The 20,386-nt window shown below is 34.8% G+C and overlaps 1 protein-coding gene across 1 annotated transcript in view; it reads right to left on the minus strand.

Annotated features, from left to right (window-relative positions):
• The window catches only part of LOC115443315, a 96,221-nt gene extending 76,732 nt beyond the window's left edge, over positions 1-19,489 (minus strand). Inside the window, exon 1 of the mRNA XM_030168671.2 lies at positions 19,091-19,489. The gene's annotated coding sequence lies outside the window, so the exon portion shown is untranslated. The remainder of the gene's footprint in view (positions 1-19,090) is intronic.
• Between the last annotated feature and the right edge of the window lie 897 nt (positions 19,490-20,386).

Raw genomic sequence — 20,386 nt, forward strand, 5'->3', positions numbered from 1 at the left:
ATTACGCTGAATATAGTCCGCTTGCAATATGACCACGCCCTTACATTTTATAACTGGGTACTTAATTTAATGTTTATGATTATTACCAGTCATAGCTACGAGTTCACGCATGAGTGACGTTTAATTTGAGCGAAATTGTTCTTTGCAATGATGACCTTTGCCTTTGCGTGTTATAGAATCTATAACCTAGAAAAAAGAGAGGTTACGCGAGTGATAACCGCTAATGAAGTCAGCACCTCTTAGAAACAAGATGATTAATAGGGCTTATATCGGCTTGTATAGAGAAAAGACTGTCTCGGTGACGTAGTTGTATTGCGTACACGACACCGAGTAGTGATTTTGGATTTTGTTACTCCATTACTCCATATCAATTCTGAATCAGGGAATTGAGCCAGATAGGGCCTGGCTCGCCCCATAACACATCATGGGATGAAACACACAGATGTAAATAGGTTCCCTGCTTGCATCTCTGCCAACCTCTTTAGGGATAAAGGCGTTTTGTGTGTATGTGTAATGAGAATGAATTTCACTTTCGTCAACATTACAGATTACTCAAAGATCCCCAAAGCAATATAGTCTAGGCCAGTGGTTCTCAAACTTTTTAAATGACGGAACCCTTTTGGGAAGCAAAATACTTGATGGAACCCTACAATACAACAATTGTTTTTATACGCGCGCTCACAAGTATACTACCCGCTCGTTTTAAGTTTGCCGCTGGCGATAGGTATGATGTTCGAAAAGTAGCGTCAGCAAAATATAATATAAAAATATTTTTTATTTAATTGTAACAATAAAAATTGTGTACGTACATATTTGGGTAAAACTATGACACATTATAAGTTTTGTTGTCACGTGGGGGAGGGTACGCGCATTCCACAGACCGGCAAACTTAGAGCGAACGGGTTGTACAAGTATAAAATTGTTGATACCAAACTTATGAGATATTGTACCAGCTATTGTAACACATGTTTCTACAAATACAAATAAATAAATAAATAACGTTCATAGCGTTTTGTCTCCACGCGGCCGCGGAGCGACCAGAGAGAGGTTTTTGATTTTTTTTCTAAATTCTTGCGGAACCCCGACAGAGGTATCACGGAACCCTAGGGTTCCGCGGAACACACTTAGAGTATAGCTGGTCTAGGCATACTTTAAATAAGGAGATTTGACATTAATTACACAACATAATTCGAAGTCATAGTTAGTGTCCGAGAACATTCCTCATACATACTTATTATAAATGCAAAAGTAACTGTTGGTCTGTGTGTTACGCATTTGCAGCTGAACCATCGAAGCGATTTTGATGAAATTTGGTGTGGAGATAGTTTCGAGGCCTTAAAAAAAACATATTAATTACCCCTGGGAAATATACGGAAATTTTATCGGAAAACCGTTTTCACGCGGTCGAAGTCGCGAGCAAAAGCTAGTGGGTTTATAATTCGCAATTAGCTTAGAACCGTGTAACAATGCAATCAAATTCATGGCATAGTATTTGGTTCCTATTAATAGCACGTTGATTTACGATCCCGTGCTATTAATACCAAAGACAAACAATTGAAAGTTACGTAAAGATTTGTGCCAGAAGCGCAAATGTGTTTCACTGATCGGCACAAACACCTTACAAACGTAGAAAGCAATTAACAAAATCAGATATTTATGAAATGTGAATATTGAAATTCAATGGAATCACTTAACGATACCTGGCGAGTGGCGTACATTTGTGTTCATGTTTTATGCAGAATTCAATCGACATTTATTTGAAACTTATTATTCGTTTAGTTTTATAGCAATGATAGAATATAAGACAATTTAATTAATCATATGTATATAATAATAATAATATCAGCCCTGTATTATATACTGTCCCACTGCCTGGCACGGGCTTCCTTTACTACTGAGAGGGATTAGGCCTTAGTCCACCACGCTGACCCAGTACGGATTGGTAGACCATACACACCCTCAAAATTCCTATAGAGAACTTCGCAGGTATGCAAGTTTCGTCACCATATTTTCCTTTACCGTTAAAGCAAGCGATAATTTATAAAGAATAGTATTTTCATTTATGAACATAATATAATAATGAAAACGACAAAGAAGAATTTAAACGAAGTGACATTCAAAAGGAGTAAGATGGCGGCCATTATAAAAATTATCTCTTTGAAGAAACTTTGTTCGATGTTCCACAAGTTCTTCGACAAATATATTTAAAGTATCCTACCTTTTATAGGACAATCAATATTTACTACTAAACGAAGGAAATAAAGTAAAAAGTATTTAAAGGCACTATTCGAGCGAGCTTCTCAGAATTACTTCAGTAAGTGCATTTTGCAATATCGCCACTGCATCAGTTAATATTTCCAAAATAATGGAAAAGGAGTTCGCGACTTGTTAAATCTTCAGAATATCGAACACTATTCTATACTATAACTACTCACTTTGAGACACACATACTCATGCTTTTTTTCCCCCAAAAGGAAGGCAGCGGCGCAACTTGTGCACTCACTTTCCTCCGTGTGTAATCCGTCCTATCATGTGATAGACAGAACACCCCTCGCCATAGCCGACACAAATTTCGAACTAATAGTCTAATACTGAATAGAAAAACCCAATATCATTTTACCTGAACCCGAGACCTCAGTATTGCAGTCGTATCGCAATACAACTGCGCCACCTAAGCAGTCACTTATGTTTACTTCTGCTAAATCTTCCCAACTACTTGCCAATATGCGAAGAATATTGTACTTAAATTAGCATGTCATCGAAGCATTTAACACTACGAAATAAGCCTATCGTCTCATTAATATCCTCTTCGATAACAATAGCAATCAATCAGCACGGCTGCTGAAAATAAACAACCGTTGTTTGTGTTTGTTTATCTATACTCCGGACACATTTTGTTTTGAACGGACTTCGATGTAACCGGTTTGGATTGTTGATTTATTTGATTTGTCCGTAAACATTGAAGGTAATGGTAGGTTTGGATGTTACCGCGATGAAATTATGAAATGGAATTTGTTTCTATTTCATACTTATCCGGCTTGCAGCCATTTTGAAATTTCTTTTTTTTATCTATAGGAGCTAGGACGTAATTTTACGGCCGTGTCGCTCCGAACATTTCTTCACTAAACGAAAACACATACTTATTTTCTTAAAAATAACGATTTAGAATAAGTTACTCGAACCGTCGATGTAAAAGAGGGTAAGTTTTGAATAAAATAAATATCAATAAAAAGTAATTTTAATATTACACGCCCTAATGCCATTAAGAGAATCCGTCGCAGGAGACTTTCAGTCAGAAATACACTCACGCACACGCCATATTCGCACTTAACTATAAAATTGATGAAAAAAAAAATGAAAAGTAAAGATTTTTAATTTTAAAACACTTTTAAAATCTCTTCTAAATGGTCATCAATAGCAACACATCGAAACGTGTTATTTGCGAAGAAAAAACGGAAATAGAAACCCCCACAACAATAATCATAATTTTTTTTAGAAAAAGTATTGAACATATATTGAATATTTGTTATAAAAATATAACAAATATTCAATATATAAAACCTAATAAAACTACAAACTGAAAACACTCGACATAATTTTGATGTATTAATGTAGTGATTCATTCGACCGTCTCCGACGGAGACAAATTGTTCCCAACTTGCTACAGGCAGAAATTGTAATAAAAAAAGTTTTCTAAGTACAACATACCCGAAATATTTTACGTCAAACTTCAGTATTAATCATAAAATTCCGTTGAAGTGTTTATTCTACGGATGAAAGATAATAAATAAAATAATAATATATTGTTTTAGTTTATTTGATTTTTATAAGACATTACTGCAAGTAAATAAAAACGATTAATGTCGTGCGGCAGGATATGTTTACTAGTGGCAAAAGGTGAAATTTTCCGAAAGGATACCGACACAATATATAGGTACTAATATTCATGAATGTGTACTGCAAATCGTTCAAATGATGATTAGGCTCAACACAACAGGAAGACGGCAGGAATTTGGGTATATGGATCCTTCGCCACTGATGTTTACTGAGGCCTATGTTCAGCAGTGGACTTCCAAAGGCTGACAATGAAGAAGAACGTCGTCGAAACAAGTAAATAGATAAGTCATCATTTGTGAGTTACAAATATTGTTTCGAGTCATTCTCTCCTGCACATTTCAGCGAGGTCGCCTTTCGCTCGAGAAAAACAATCATTTGTGAGTATATTTTAATCTATACATATAATAAAAAGTTGCTTTTCCTTGTCTGTAGAATGAATATTTTTAAAAGAAATATGTCAAAGACGCAACGAATGAGTAAAAGAACGTAAACTTGACACCTTTAAATATTTTTGTATGTTGTTCAATTTTTTCGTTTACTCGAATGTTCTTTGGCGTATCACACCAAAACCAATAATTGAGTCCAAAATGTAATAACATAAATAATATACATTGGCTGATATGTGAAAAAAATGTTTACCACTCTATATTCGACGTAGTCAAAAAACCATGGATAAAAATATCGTAAGAAAACCTGCACACCTGAGAAGTTCTCCATAGGAATTGTGAAGGTGTGTGAAGTCTACCAATCTGCACTAAGCCAACGTGGTGGACTAAAGCCTAATCCCTCTTAGTAGCAAAGGAGGCCCGTGCCCAGCAGTCAGACAGTATAATATAGGACTGATATTATATTCGTTATAGTCTTGATTAAGATGACCTTTACACTATACAGGCCAGTACGTCAATCGAATATTGAAAAAAAGCTAGTTTTTGTCTTTGCCACATTATAAATGCAATCGTCGTAGCGTTCTCATAAAATATACATCGGATTATTACGAAGATATCGACAATACATCGCAATAGGATAAAAATTATATAGAAGTATCCATGATCTGCCATTTTATTGTAAACGACAATCCATGAACATACTAATACATCAATGGATTCATCGGTAAGTGATGGGAAGAGGTAGATAGATAAAAAAACCCTCAGACACCAAATATAAAAGAAAAAAAAATCACATAAACAGTGTAAAAATAATATTATTATAAGCAATGTTAATGCTAAAGAAGTCTGTACCCTTAGTGTCCCAAAAAGATGTGACTCGTAAGTCGATGTCGTTTAATTTAGATGTTTCAGATTCTTCGATAGATCTATACATCAGTGACACGTTAGTCTCTCAACTGATCCCAATAAAACAGCACAGGGTTGTATCCTGTTTTCATGGCTTATTCTAAGCCCCCCCCCCCCCCCTTGACGCAATTATTATGCGCTCAGTCTTCGCACCGAATGCACGCCTATTCACGTGGGTATAATAGGGGACCGGACAAATTTTCAGAAGGTGTTTTAAATTGATCATTGTGGATATAAATAGCCAAGAAAAATAGTATTTTGCACAAATAAAGCTTAAAAAGTACATAAAACCATGCCTAAATGTTAAATAGCTATTATTCCCGCGCAAACGCTACATTATGTCATTTCGTCTCGTGTGACGTCATACGTGGATAAAGCAACTTGACAAGTCTTGTCATTTGAACAGTGATTCAATAATACCAGATTAGGGTTATTTACCGTAGATTTAGGGTAAAACAGAAACAGCAGGGTATTTTTTTTATGGTAATTTTTGGGGTAATTCTACGAGTTAAGGTATTAAAGCTATTGTTTCACGGTATTGTAATAAATATGGAGCTTAGAGAAAGATGTTTCATACAAAAATTGTTGGCCATGAAACAATTATAATTTTTTATTCAATACAATTTTCGTGTACAGCTAGTTGTTCCTAATAAAATGAGATAATTAAATTAATAATTATTGAAGTGGAAGTGAAGAAAGAAGTGGCGTCTGCATAGATAAGGATATAGAAAAAAAAAGTACCGAATTATTTATGATTGGTTTAAGGGTAAAATTTTAAATTCCAAATAATCCTGGGGTAAAGAGAAATTATGATCTGGCAACACTGTATAGACCGTGGTAATCTCAGGCAATCTCAGGTTACTGTGTAACAACCAGAATTCTATATAAATAAATATTCTATTCCATATCATGTGGCAGCTAAAATATAAATAAATACATCTCATAACCATAACCTCCCTGGGTGTACAAAAGATTTAATTAATTGAAATATTCATCGGTTTATTTTAAACCGAAACACTATTTTTTAATTACTTACATCAAAGTGATCCTCACAGAACTAAATCGGTGAGTCTGCAGACATTCCGTCGTAGGTTCGTCTTGCTAACTGCAACCACTTTATTCGTATATGTGTTTTTCGTGGTACATCAATAAATAATTTGTTTGGTAAAGATATAGAAGTATTATTACATTCAGGTACGACGCACCAACGATATTTTTTGTGGTCCATTACGATTAACGATTAAACAATTTGTAAACGTTAAGCTGGAAGATAGTAACAACGTCCCGTATAAATTAATATTAATTATTAGAGTAGTTCTGTGTCAAAAAACACATTTAAAGCATTAAAATAACCTCAGAAAATAACACAATGCGGTATGACATCCAGATGACGTCTGTTTGTTTACATTTTACCCACGTGTGACGTCATACGCCGTGATTGGTGTTTCATTTGCCGTAAAGAATAGACTAAAAATATTATAATTATTGTATTTTATTTATTGATTTAAAAATACAAATCACAACTCTTTTACAAAAACAAATATGAGATACTATTTTTAATATTACAAACTTTACTTTAAACTGAATTTCAGATTTTTTGGTAATACCTGTCCGGTCCCCTATCACGGCCCTAGACACACAGTCCAGTGTATATACCTCATGGTTGTAACTACACATTAAGGCCTATGAGAGCACGCGAACAATTCCTAGCCTTCTCCCCTCCGCCCATCCTAAGAAGTTTTCTTTTCCTTCTCCTACACTTCCTTTACCCAGATATCCCCAACATTCCCCCAGAGCCCTGCAGTCGCTAAGATGGGGATTCCAGTATCCCATTCGCAGGTTTCCCCCGGTATTAACTACGGGGTCCGATAATAAAAAAAAAACACAGCCCACTGCACGGTTCCATACTATGACCGTGCTAGGCAAAAAAAAACTAATTACCGTGATAAGTATACACTATGCTCACTAAATCATTCCGTAACCATTTATTAGAGTTTCAAACTTTTTAATATAAAGGATAAATTTTTGTCTGATACCTTCCTAGCGTGATATGAACAGTGTAGTGGGCAGACTCCTTAAGAGTGATCTCGTCCAGACAACCTTCGTAATAAAGGGCGTATAGTATATGCTTTAAAAATATCAATACAGATATTTACATTCCTATTTTTTCCTTCACTCCATGGTAGTCATATAATTTTTATTCAAACGAAACGATGCCCTGCGCTTTTTATTCTTTTTGGAACGTATCGAATAAAAAACAAAACAAACACATATCACGTCCTTATCCCCGAAGGAATAGGCAGATATATATTACATATCAAATAGTAAGGGAAATACATTTTCTGAATATCAAATAGTGACGTAGAAGCATACACGTGCTTTAGGTCACATGTACGTAGTGGTACAGGAAAGGTCAAACTGTAATTAATTTACAGTTGTAACTATTGTACTGGCATCTATTATTTCACGTTCTGAAACACCTACGTGAAATTGGCTCAAAGAGCTCTCGTTTGCTTATTAGTTCTCGGAAACCATGCACCGCCAGGGTTGCTAACCAGAATTCTACGTTCTGTTTTGTGTTTACATAACCCTATTTTCATTACCGCTTTGTATTAAAAAATCATATTTATTTGCAAATCTAATACGTAAGTATCTACAAATAATCATACAGGGGTGCACTTTGTTTATTTACAAAGTGAGAATATTGAAGAAAATATTGCACAAAGCACGATTGACGACCCTATTTCATAATACGGCTTTAAATCTTCTCACAATAAGTGGGTTGAAAAGATTTTATACCTGCAATATGCTTGAGAAACGTTTCTATATTTTGTTTAGCTGGTCTGTCGTAGGTTTTCAATAGTATTTGATCCGTAGGATTCACAGTTTACAACATAGTAAGTTTATTCAAATATCCCACACAATTCTGCTTGTGTGGTATCATCTTTTGTTACATGTATCGAGAACTAGAAACTGCCCACTTGTATTTAGAGAAAATATATTATCTTGATTCTTGTATATAAGTTGTAACATTGCATAATGATTTCTCATGTTTACGCAAATTTTCATCATTAAAATAAAACTATTTTATGAATTTTATTGCGGTGGTTTGCTATAATATCTTCGAAATTCCGGGAGAAAATTATAATATAAAGGGCGGCGATAAAATTAGTAAAGCAGCTTTATTTCAATTGCACCGTTACCTTATCTTGGCATTAATTAAATGAATAACTTCTCTGTCACTTTTGTATAGAGATTCTAGCAAAATTGCGAAAGTATTTCTATAAATAGATTATCGGACTGTTGAAAAATCAAGCCATCGTTTACCATTTTTAATTACTTCATAATAAAAATTTAAAAACATCTCCAAACCCGTTTTTTCCTTCAAAAGACCAATACTTTTGTTCTAAGTTTTTCAATTAGAGATTGTATAAATCCAATAAAAAAGTTTGCCCGTTTAATTAATTAGCAAAGTTAAAGAGGTTAAGTCTCGAAAATCATTGAGCCAAAGCTAATCTATGTTGCTGTTGTCTTTGTGTAGATATAACAACGAAAACTGCTTAATAACTACAGAATTCGTAATTCATCGTGACAGAATGAGAAGACTTGTATTTTTCAAGTCCTTAAGAGAAAGGTTCTTAAAATAAAATTACTATACATCGATCAAAACCTGACTTTGACCACTCGAAAAATCGAAATGGCAAATGTCACAATGCCACTCACGAGGTAGACATATGACTTAATAAAAGTGGCAGGAGGTTGCTGGATACGGTGACCCCAACATAACCGCCTAGCCTCACCCATGAAGGCTGAGCGGTAGTCATAAGGCACTTTCTCCGCGAAACAAAAAAAAACAAAATGAGGTCGCTGGATGCGAGCCGCTTCCAATAGGTCAATCTGGAAATCTTTGGGGGAGGTCCATGTTCAGCAGTAGACATGCTGCGGCTGATGATAATACAATTCCCTAATCCCATTTTACAATTCCTTTGTCCTAGACAAAAATACTAATAAGAAACTAGACAAATCCACTCTCGACTAGAAATGTTAGACTCAACTGTACCTCTTTGTTATCTCATTGCATTAAATAGAAACAATTCGCTCAGACGAGCTTTGAAATTGCCAAGATTCCAACAGTGCACGAGACAACATATTTCTGTTTTAACTAAATAGAATGGTACTAATTTCTCTTGCCTTGTGAAGGACTTGGCATCGTCGACTTAGATTGATGCACTGTATTATCCTTAAAGTCTACGTTTCAACACGGAAATACTAGCTTTTAGTAAATTTATGTTATACGTGCACAACAATGTGACCCTACTGTAACCAATGGTATGTGGAGTGGGGTCCAATAGAATGTCGAAAGACGGCAGATAATAACCCCTCGATAGTCGACATAATTATGCCAGGCTATTGGAACCGAGTTTTTCCTCTCAGTAGTAGAGGAGGCCCGTGCTCAGCAGTGGGCAAGTATATAATACGGGGCTGATATTATTAATAAAGCAATGTAGACTAGGGCTTAGAGATAGATAGATAGAGATTGGAACCGAATATACACAGGCTGATATTAGAACGCGACACACTGTACGTGGGCCACTATGGCGGACTTTAACACCTTGTGTACGGTGGTCGCTATCCGTTTGGATGATATTTTGATTTCCTTAGCGTTACGTTGACCATAGATTGGCATTCTGGATTCCGTTGCGAGAGAGAATATAATCAATTAATTTTTCTTTTTCTTTGTAAAGTGTTTTTTTGCTGACGATTACCTCTTCTTTAAACACGGCCGTAGTTATGTTTCCTCTGTCTGATGCTTTAAGACAAGCCAGTGTGATTGTTTTTCAACGATCTTTCCCCCTTACATGTTTTACATAATGATTCGAATAAGCGCCATTTTTGTAGTCATTCCGAGCGTATTTGCCGTGACACCTAATGTTTTATTTTTTCATCACGTTTATTTACATTTAAAAGGCATTTCATATCCACGGCGTCTAATTTACTTTTCGTGCAAATCATGTAAGTATTATTCAAGATATGGTATTTGGAGAATTCTTGTAGATTTTTCAATATATTATGTTTATTGCTCTAATTCATAAATTTGTAGGAATACATATTTAGTGTACTTTTTTTCATTCTAATTCTAAATAAGATATTTCTTAATTCTTATCTCATCCTTTTTGGTCCTCACCTTATATTATCACTAATGAATGCCTTGATACATAGTTGTATTGCATGCGCCGTACAGCCACTGCTATGAGGTCCCGATTTCGAATCCCGAGTTGAGCAGTGATATTGGTTTTTTTGCTCCCTATCGGCTCTGAATCTGAATTTGTGCCTGATATGGCGATAGGCTCGCCCCCTATCACATCACGGGGCGGAAAACTCTTTGGGATAAGTGTGTGGCCTGATTTGCACCTCTGGCTACGCCTTCAGCGATAAATATATGATGTGTGATATTTATTGTTTTTAATATTACGATTAGATGGCATGAATTGTGTTCTTGTAGTTGATCGTGGTTATTATATTATTAGAAACTTTACCCGATTCCGCCAACCAACAAACCAGCTTCAACAAATGTTCATCAAATCTCCAACTTAAACCAGGGACATTTGTGACTGCTAAAAAAATAGTTACAGAGAAGTCTTTAATTAAAGAAACAACCTTCAAGGATGGTAGAGACTAAATCAAACAGCAAATTTTTATAACGCCATCTGACCCAAACGGAACTAAGTAAAGCGTCCTCCACATCTCTTAGTGGCTAATCAATCCGGCGCAACCGAAGCGGCTCCACACGGCCCATTTAGCAAAAAGTAATGGCATTACAGACCTCAGCAGACTACATTAAACCCAGCTACCGACTAATAAGTAAATTGGATTACCAGGTAATAGCCCACACGAGTGGCTTCAGTGCCATTTCAATGAAACCGACGATAAACCTGTACTTACTTAATTGGTTTAATTTCGGCAATCCATCGGCATTTTTCGGACATGAAATTTAGCTAGTTTATTTAGGCTTGTTTAGTCAGATGGTTGTAAATACGGCTTTATTAAGATGTGAATTTAAATAATTGGCTTCCTAACGTTTTTGTTTTAAATTTCTTGTTGACATGCAAAATTACTGTGTATATGCGCTCAGACAATGTAGAACTAATTCTAGAAAAGCCGCATTATTAAAAATTCTGGTCTCAAAAGACAAAGCAATATAATTTATATAGGCTAATAATGATCAGTTATTATATTTTATTTGCTTGCTAAGTACAGTTATATACGATCGTAAACATGGTTATATAATAAAAAATCCATTAAAGGAATTCATGACATGGTAAAAGGAGTTAACGTAATTTTATGTGTTCAGTCGCTTATTGACCTCATTCGCAATAATTATGAATGTAACTTGACTCCATTCTCAAGATTATATTGTTAATGTCAAATTTGATATCCTTACATATTGTAAAACAAAGTCCCCCGTCGCGTCTGTCTGCACGCAATAAACTTAAAAATCACTGAACGGATTTTGATGGAATTTGGTACGGAGATAGCTTGTGAAACAAGGACATAGGCACTTTTAATTTAGGGACAATATGTAGCGGGTCTTTTATCGTGGATAATCTTTTACATAGACGAAGTCGCAAGCATAAGTTATATATAAAAATAAATCGCACACACTAGTGTAACATTATTTAAAAAAACAATTTTTATTTTTTTACAATGTACTTTAATATTTATCTCTTATGACGCGATCATGTATACTCAAGGATAAGGTTCCAGGATTATGAAAATCTATATATATAAAAATGAATCCCTATTTCCCTTGGTCACTCCATCACGCATGAGCGGCTGGACCTATTTCACATTTTTTTTGTTGTGTTTGTTATTGTCAGGAGAAGGTTCTTTTGAAAGAAAAAAATCAAACAATTGCGCGGAAAATTAGAAAATTTAAGAAAACTTAACGAAAATATTAATAATAATAATAATATTAGCCCTGCATTATATACTTGCCCACTGCTGAGCACGGGCCTCCTCTACTACTGAGAGGGATTAGGCTTTAGTCCACCACGCTGGCCTAGTGCGGATTGGTAGACTTCACACACCTTCGAAATTCCTATAGACAACTTCTCAGATATGCAGGTTCCCTCACGATGTTTTCCTTCACCGTCAGAGCGAACGATAAATTCATAATGAATACACACATGATTTTAGAAAAGTCAGAGGTGTGTGCCCTTGGGATTTGAACCTGCGGACATTCGTGTTGGCAGTCCATTCCACACCCAACTAGGCTATCGCCGCTTAACGAAAATATTAATTTTATATAACTGTCAGTGGTTTGAAATAACTGTTAGGGATCTAAAAATGTGCGCGTGCATACATAGTTAAGACAGGACAACGTCTGTCGGGTCAGTTAGTTATGGTCAACATGAAATTTAAATTATATAACATTGCGTCGCACAAACAACAAACAATCTCCAAGTAGAATCCCAAAATAAATTAAAACTACGAAAAGCGATCAAATCTTCATGAACCAAAAAAATACATTAGACAACGTGTTTGCAATATACGTTTACCCTGGCAGAGGAAACATTTTACTTGTTTCATTTTAATCTGGCACGATTGGAATCCCCTGGCACCGCAACGTAAGCAACGTGATTAAAAAAAAGTGGTCGCCTCAAACACAGCGGTTGAAGTAAAACCAATGTGACCGACTTTATCTGATAGGAATTTTTTTGTATAATGTTTTTATAATTTATTTGCATGTAAGACATTTTCAAGTGATTTTGAAATCTTTGGGAAAAACTATGGTCAGAAGTGGCTGATCATGATGTTTTTAGAAAAGACGTTTACCTCTCATTGGTCCAATATAAAGGTACTAACTCTTGAAATAAATAAATTTCCTAATTGAATCTATCTATTCAGGATAGTTTCTAAACCTTTGTATCAAGCAATTGCTTTGACTGAAATCCGAATTCGGAATTTACGCTGATTAAGCGAGATTCAAGTAAGCGTTCTTTTCTTTTTATATTATGTGTAATTTTTTCCCAGTTCAACCCGCTTGAAGTTTTTGCGGGATAAAAGGCCGCCATATTTCCCGAGAATAAAAAACTTATATTGTTCCCAGGCTCTAAAACCATCTCCATACCAATTTTCATCGTAATCCATTCGATAGTTTTTGAGTTTATGCCGCTCACACAGACAGCAAGACGAGGCGAGAGTATTTTGTTTTATAATAGGTAAGGATATTGAAGAGACGAGTAAACTGCTCCTCTGATGGTGACCATTGCAACCAGCTAATAGCAACACCTAGTGAACAAACTGTTGTCACTGGCAACACCACACGAACTTTGAATTACAAAGCACATCTTAGTTGCTTCTGTAAAGACGTAAGAATATATTAAAAATAAATTCACACTTGTATACAATCAACATGAAATTTAAATTGTATAGCATTGCGTCGCACAGCGATAATGACATATCAAAAACAATTTCACATGTAATCCGAAATACTACCATTAATTATGACGAAACATGGTCACACCACCAATTCTAGCGGTTAACTCGATATCCTATAACGAATTTTGTGCGCGACGCTTTGAATTCACGAACAAAGCGCTAACTATTCATTTACATGATACAATATCATCTAATTCACCAAAATTATATGTTTGCGTTAATTATACGATTGTATGGAATTAATGTGGCGAAATTATTCGCATATAAACATGCTGTGAAAATAGAAACTTAGCCTAAAAAAATTGTTAAAGCGGACGTATGAAGCGACATAGTCGTGAAATAACGACCAAGCTCTTTAATTATAAAAATAAAATGTTCAATCGAGTTCGAGAAACAATTGCCTCTAACAACATTGTAGTACATACTAGCGACATTGACTTTATTATCCGGGCACAGCAAAGAGACCCCGCTGATGAACATTGTAAGTGTAGTGGGGTCCAATAGAATGTGTGTGAATATTTGATGTGTAAATTAAATTATAATATCACATGATTCCAAAGCTTTGTTTAGAAATTTCCAGTAATCCCGAAAGATAAATATAGAGGGAACCATGAATTATTGTCTTCTCTTATTTACCAACATAAAAATTTCCAATTAAATTTTGAAACATACAAAAAAATTTACATAGGACTTTATAATAGAGAGCCAGTGATATATAACCATCTTAGTCGCTTGTCCCTTCTATTGAATTGTGGACTTCAAAATCACATTCAAAATTACCATCCCCGATTCATCGAAGTCTAGAAAGCGTAATACTTCGTTACTCACTCTAAAATTTAAATAAATCTCATTAATATAAATATAGATTCTTATTATATTCAGTTTTAAACAAATTCATACATCGATATATATGTAGAACGAACTAGATTTGGTGTTCCGAACATCCTTTGTGTTCAACTAAATTGAACTGCAATCCATTCAAACTGACTTTAGTATGGTAATATTGATAGCTTGTGGTTATATAAGAACTAGAGTCTAAGTGTTAACCTGGATGTGAATAAAAATATTAGTCAAATAAGTAAAATTATTTATTCAAGTGAATAAATAGGTTATAACAGTGACGTTTTGGTTGCCATTTTGGTTCACATTTTGAACAAATAGTTTGTATCGGCGTTCGTGTCTATAGAATATACGTCAATGAACTCATATGTACATTGACTAATAAGAACTGTTCTGTCAGCGGAAGTCCAAATTATTCTGGATTACACGGATATTAATTAGTGCTTCGTTTAAAGAAGTCATACATAATGAAATTCAGTAAGTAACTAATTACGTAGAGTATGTCCTAGAAATGTTCTACACGCCCGTATCCACCCTTCTAGCTAATTTGAGGGTAAACAGAAACACAGCCACGAACATTAAAGTGCAGAAGTTTCGAATTACAATCCTTTGATGTTCGAAACTTAATGAAATTACGCGAGCAAGGTCGGCGAGCTTTTCCCATTTCAAGCTCTCAGTTACTTCGCACGCCAGACCCGACAAGTGACGACGCGAAAATTTCAAATTCTGAATATTTAACGCTGAAACCTATACGAAAATCGACGCTAACGAAATAACTGTTAGGTCTTATAAAATGTTTCAGGGCTTTTTTCGCCACTTTGTAATATTACGTAAAATGTAGATTAGTAGCCAAATACTTTTATGTTATACTAAAATCATTATGATTAAATAGTGGTGGATAATGTATACGGTCACAATAAAGCGAACCCACTGCACCTTATGGTAAGTGGAGTGGGATCTAATAGAATGACGACTGACGAAAAATGATTACCCCTCGACAGTCAACACAATTATGCCGGCCTGTTGGAACTGGATATGCACAGGCTGATCTCGGAGCGCGACACACTTACGTGGACCACTATGGCGGATTTTAACGCCTTGTGTACTGTGGTCGCTATCCGGGCGGATATAAAACACATCCTAAAACCAGCACAGCAGCAGTATTAATAACATTTCGCGCAACAGTTCTTATTTCAAGACATTATCGCTAAAGAAAACTCGTTAGACTGTTGATAAAATTGTTAAACAGGCCGGCATAAATTCAGTTAACTCTTTGACCCAACTCCGCTCGCCATCTGCAGCATGGTCACTAATTACTATGCCGTGCCCGCTACAAAAATCTCTACAACACGAAACGATTTATAGCGCCAGTGTTACGACATCATTATCTATATAATAAATGCCATTATTTCCAACGGGAGCAAATTACCGGGATAAAAAGTAATTCAGGACTTGGTTTATCTGTGTGCAAAATTTCATCCAAATCTGTTCAGCAATTTTTACGTTTACTTCTACCAATCATCCAAACATTTTGACAATCTTTCGCATTTATAGTATAAGTAAGATAAGATTGATTTTTAAAGCTATTATTATATCCATCTCTCTGTTTATCTATTCCAAAGGCTAAAGAACCTGCTTATAACCGAAAGTTTTACCTTCTACTTATAGCGTATACTTAACTGCTAGTAAGAATATTCTATCCGGGCTTACGCCAGTTATATAAGGTTTCAAAGTTTAACAACTTCAAGAAAAACTCAGAGATTAGCTTTGCGGTTTGAAATTCTAAGTATAGAAACTGTTGCAGTCGCATTTCCTTTATCGGTTGTCCTGGTCGTTGGTCCTTTGAATGAAGGAGGGAAATAGAGCTGCTTTACTACATAATACGATAAATTTATAAATATCAGTCAGTTTCTTCCGCTGTAAATACATCCTGTCGAAAACAGGGCGGCAAAATTGTGTCGACTGGCGAGGGGTGATCATCTCTCATCTGTCAACTCTATCTATACCATATCTATATATCTGTCTGTATCTGGTGCGAAAAATGGATAGGCTCAAATTATACGTCACAGGATTTGGATACTTATTATTTACTATTCTAGACCGTTCTGACGACTATGACGAAAGAATAGTATAGATCACTCTTACGCCGATCAAAACTCCTTAAAAATAATAGAAAGAGAATCTATAGTACGAGAATATGAAGAACTGTCTGATCAATGACATAAAGCCTTCCGGTAATTAAGCCATTCTCTTACCAATCGAATCGAAAACTTTATATTCTTGCCTTATTTTAAAGAAATCCTATAAAGGCATAATATCCTAAATAAATTGGGAGGGAAAGGATCATGGTCCCACGGGATTCCATGTACATTGTACACTCATCCTGCAATGTCTGTTATCAGAGGAAAATTTACGATTTTCCTTTCCCGAGGCTTCTTGTCTGATGACTCTCTTTACGACATAATTTATATATCGTGTTTTAATATTTGCAAGATAAGAGTAATTTTTTCTTTATTGGATAATAAAACCGTATTGATGTCTTCGCTTTTATAGTCACAATGAGATTGGCAGCATCTCGTTCTTATTAAAATTTTACAAAACCATTTCCATATCATTAAAAAAAATCGGTAATAATCTAGTTGGGAGTGGAACGGACAGCCGAGACAAATGTCCGCAGTTTCAAAAGACCAGGGTACGCACCTCTGACTTTTCTAAAATTATGTGAATATTCTGTGTACATTATTGCTTATTTTAACGGTGAAGGAAAACATCATGATTACTTAAACATGCATACTGCATACCTGAAAAGTACTCCTTAATTTCGAATGTATATGAAATCTACCAACCCGCACTAGGCCAACATGGTGGACTACGGCCTAAATCTTCTCAGCAGTAGAATAATCCGTGCTCGGCAGAGGTATAGTAGGAGAAGTTTCTTATGAAAGAAAAAAATCAAAAAATTGCGCGGAAAATTAGAAAATTTAAGAAAACTTAACGAAAATATAAATTTTATATAACTGTCAATTGTTTGAAATAACTGTCTGGGGCCTTATTCTCTATCCCGCACGTTATTTTGACAGTGTGTAACAAGCACGTAACACAACGCATCATGTTTAGGACTATAGAAATTTGGCTTACAGAATATCATTCCACGCACATTTCTCGAAGACAACATGACACGGCCGCGTTACGCGTTTACACTATCATACAGAATAAGGGCCCAGGTATTGAAAGAATGCGCGCTGCAAATTCATAGTTAAAACGGGACAACGTCTGTCGGGTCAACTAGTATTTCAATAATTATTAGATAATATATGTAGTAAATACACTGCACTAACATAGATAGAATTTTTAGTACAAACTGCTTCATTGGAACAATGACACGAAATAGGAGAGAGGCCTTTAGTAGGATATGTCGTAGGTCCTACACTAAAATACTGCAGTAGTTACTAAATACTATATTTGACGTAGTAAACGTTAGGGTGGCTAAATATAATATAACCAATCGTATGTGGATATTAAGAGCCCAAATTAAGAAGACAACGCAAATGATAGCATTGGATTGATGAAGAATATTTTTATCAATTTTTCTTAATACCAAATCCAAAGTTTCATGTGAAAACGTATCTGTACCTATAGAAGCATCCAAATGCCCTGTTTTACATGTTATTCTTGTTACTGAGTTTAGGGCAAACAAAAATGTATTCAACCAAGCGAATATCTGAGTGTGATCAAAAAAGTTAATAAGAACGAAATCAATTAGCATAAATTACATTTTATTGACTCTATAGCCTAAATATTATTCGCTCTTAGTTAGGTATTGGTATATATACACATAAAACACTTTCCAGATTTGACCCTTCAATGTCATCCATGGACGTAAATACCATCTGAAATAAATAATCTATTGGAAAACAGAATTAATGCATGAGAACTTTCTTATTCATATGGCATCAACATACAAGATTCTATTGACTAAAACAACAGCAATTATAAGTCTAATGACACGTTGTGACACGATAAGATTAGGTGTCACGTCAGACAAAATTGACTTGATAGCTACTTTAGAACAAGATGCTTGGACTTTAAAATTACCTACAGTTTGTTCCATTTATCTGAAGATTTACGGAATTATGAAATTTGGTAAAATTTGATGGTATTTAAAGCCTTTAATGACAAAATCCAAACCATCTGGCTACGGCCAACCATGAATTAGATACGTTAAACCAATTTTGTTTCTGGTAAGTAATTACATTTAAATGTTTCACAAATTGATCGAGTAGATTGAAAATTCAGCAATATCATTAATAAGTCTAGACAGTGTCCTTTATATCCACGATGCCGACGTTTTCTTTTAAATTTTTACTTTTTTTCTCTCTTTGGCAGGCTCTCATTCTTTTCTTATTAATTAAACCTTTGAAAAATATCTATAAAATAATATACTAAACTTTTTGGTAAAGTTTTTAAAGTTTAGTTTGTTTTATTATTAAATGATACTACTATTGTTTAATTCATTTCGTTAAAGATTGAGGTCCTAGTGGAGTTAGATAGAGACAAAATAGCTTCTAATCTGTGTTATGCAGATATAGATTTATTTTATAACAACATAAAATATATTCAAATAATCGAGAACACGTATTTTAAATCCTAATGATAAGCAAGAAAATGTGTTAACTTACCACAAACCCCGGTGCATTGAGCAATCCAATCCCATAAACAGTTATCATTATCACACCCATATCCACTTGGCATCACCGATATCACAAATTATCACTAAACAAAACACGAAAAGTCAATAAACGCCACTTACGATTTGCAAAAACACTGAAATGTTGGCCATGTCGATATTCTATGAACTGTGGATGCACAATAGAATTCCATTTTTGAAACTCAAATATTTATTGGCGGGATAAATTTATGGTTTTTTATTTTTTATTCAATAGAAGTAAAAATTTATGTGACGGCATCCAGCCAGCACGCTTGCGCGGCCCTCCCGATAATTCGCGACTGAAGGAGCGAACGGAACGTCCATACGCCGTACCTGTTACATTTTGGATGTTCGGCGCGTGCGTAGTGTGAAACGGGTACGGAACCATTACCGAAGGAATTTATTATTTAGTTTGCATAATTATCTTTAACAACGCTCGATTGTTTGTTAGGTCAGCGTAATTAAATGTGTCTTTGTTATATTTATGAGGATCGGTGGCCACTTTCTAAGAAATTTGGATATAGAATTACATATTACGTAGAAAATTACAGAGTCGAAAATAACTTATACTTTGTAATTACTATGGTGTTAACGCAAACAAATGATTATTCGAATTTGGATTCTTGTTATATTCCTAACAAGTTTAATGTCGGGTCTCCTGAGATCCTTAACCAATAAGTAAAAATTGTTTTTTTTTTTGTTGGAATTAGAGATATATGTTTTTATCACAAATGGGCGTGGCTTTAATACTTAGATTAAAATATAAGTAATCCCTATGATAAATAAATAAAGCGATGTTTAGCTTAAAATAAAAAATATAAGTATATATATCAGGTCGTTTCAAGTACGGGCGTCCGTTAACTTTAAAAAGTTTGCTCTGGTTCGATAGATATATATAAATGTATTCTTTCTCCTTGTTTTCATTATTTTTATAAGGCTTTGGAAAGGGACTTGTCGGTAGATAATCATTATTTAATAAATTATACCTTAGAGGCTTTTAGAACTTAGGTTTCCAAACAACAATGGAGCAAGAACTTTAAATAGCTCTATTCTAGGCTTTCTAGGAATCTAGCAAATCTGTACAGAATCAATAAATAAACTACCTAAATTTATAACGTCCTATTGCTTTACGGATGAGGAAATTGAAGAGAGAAAGGCGTCTGTCCAAGAGGCATAGCCTTATACAATATTGTAGATTCCTTCTACAAAATTGCCAATTATTGACATTCACCATTTTAAAAAATTGAATAATTCTGAAGATGGATTC

The sequence above is a fragment of the Manduca sexta genome, chromosome 28 (assembly GCF_014839805.1).
Source record: "Manduca sexta isolate Smith_Timp_Sample1 chromosome 28, JHU_Msex_v1.0, whole genome shotgun sequence".
Classification (NCBI taxonomy): Eukaryota; Metazoa; Arthropoda; class Insecta; order Lepidoptera; family Sphingidae; genus Manduca; species Manduca sexta.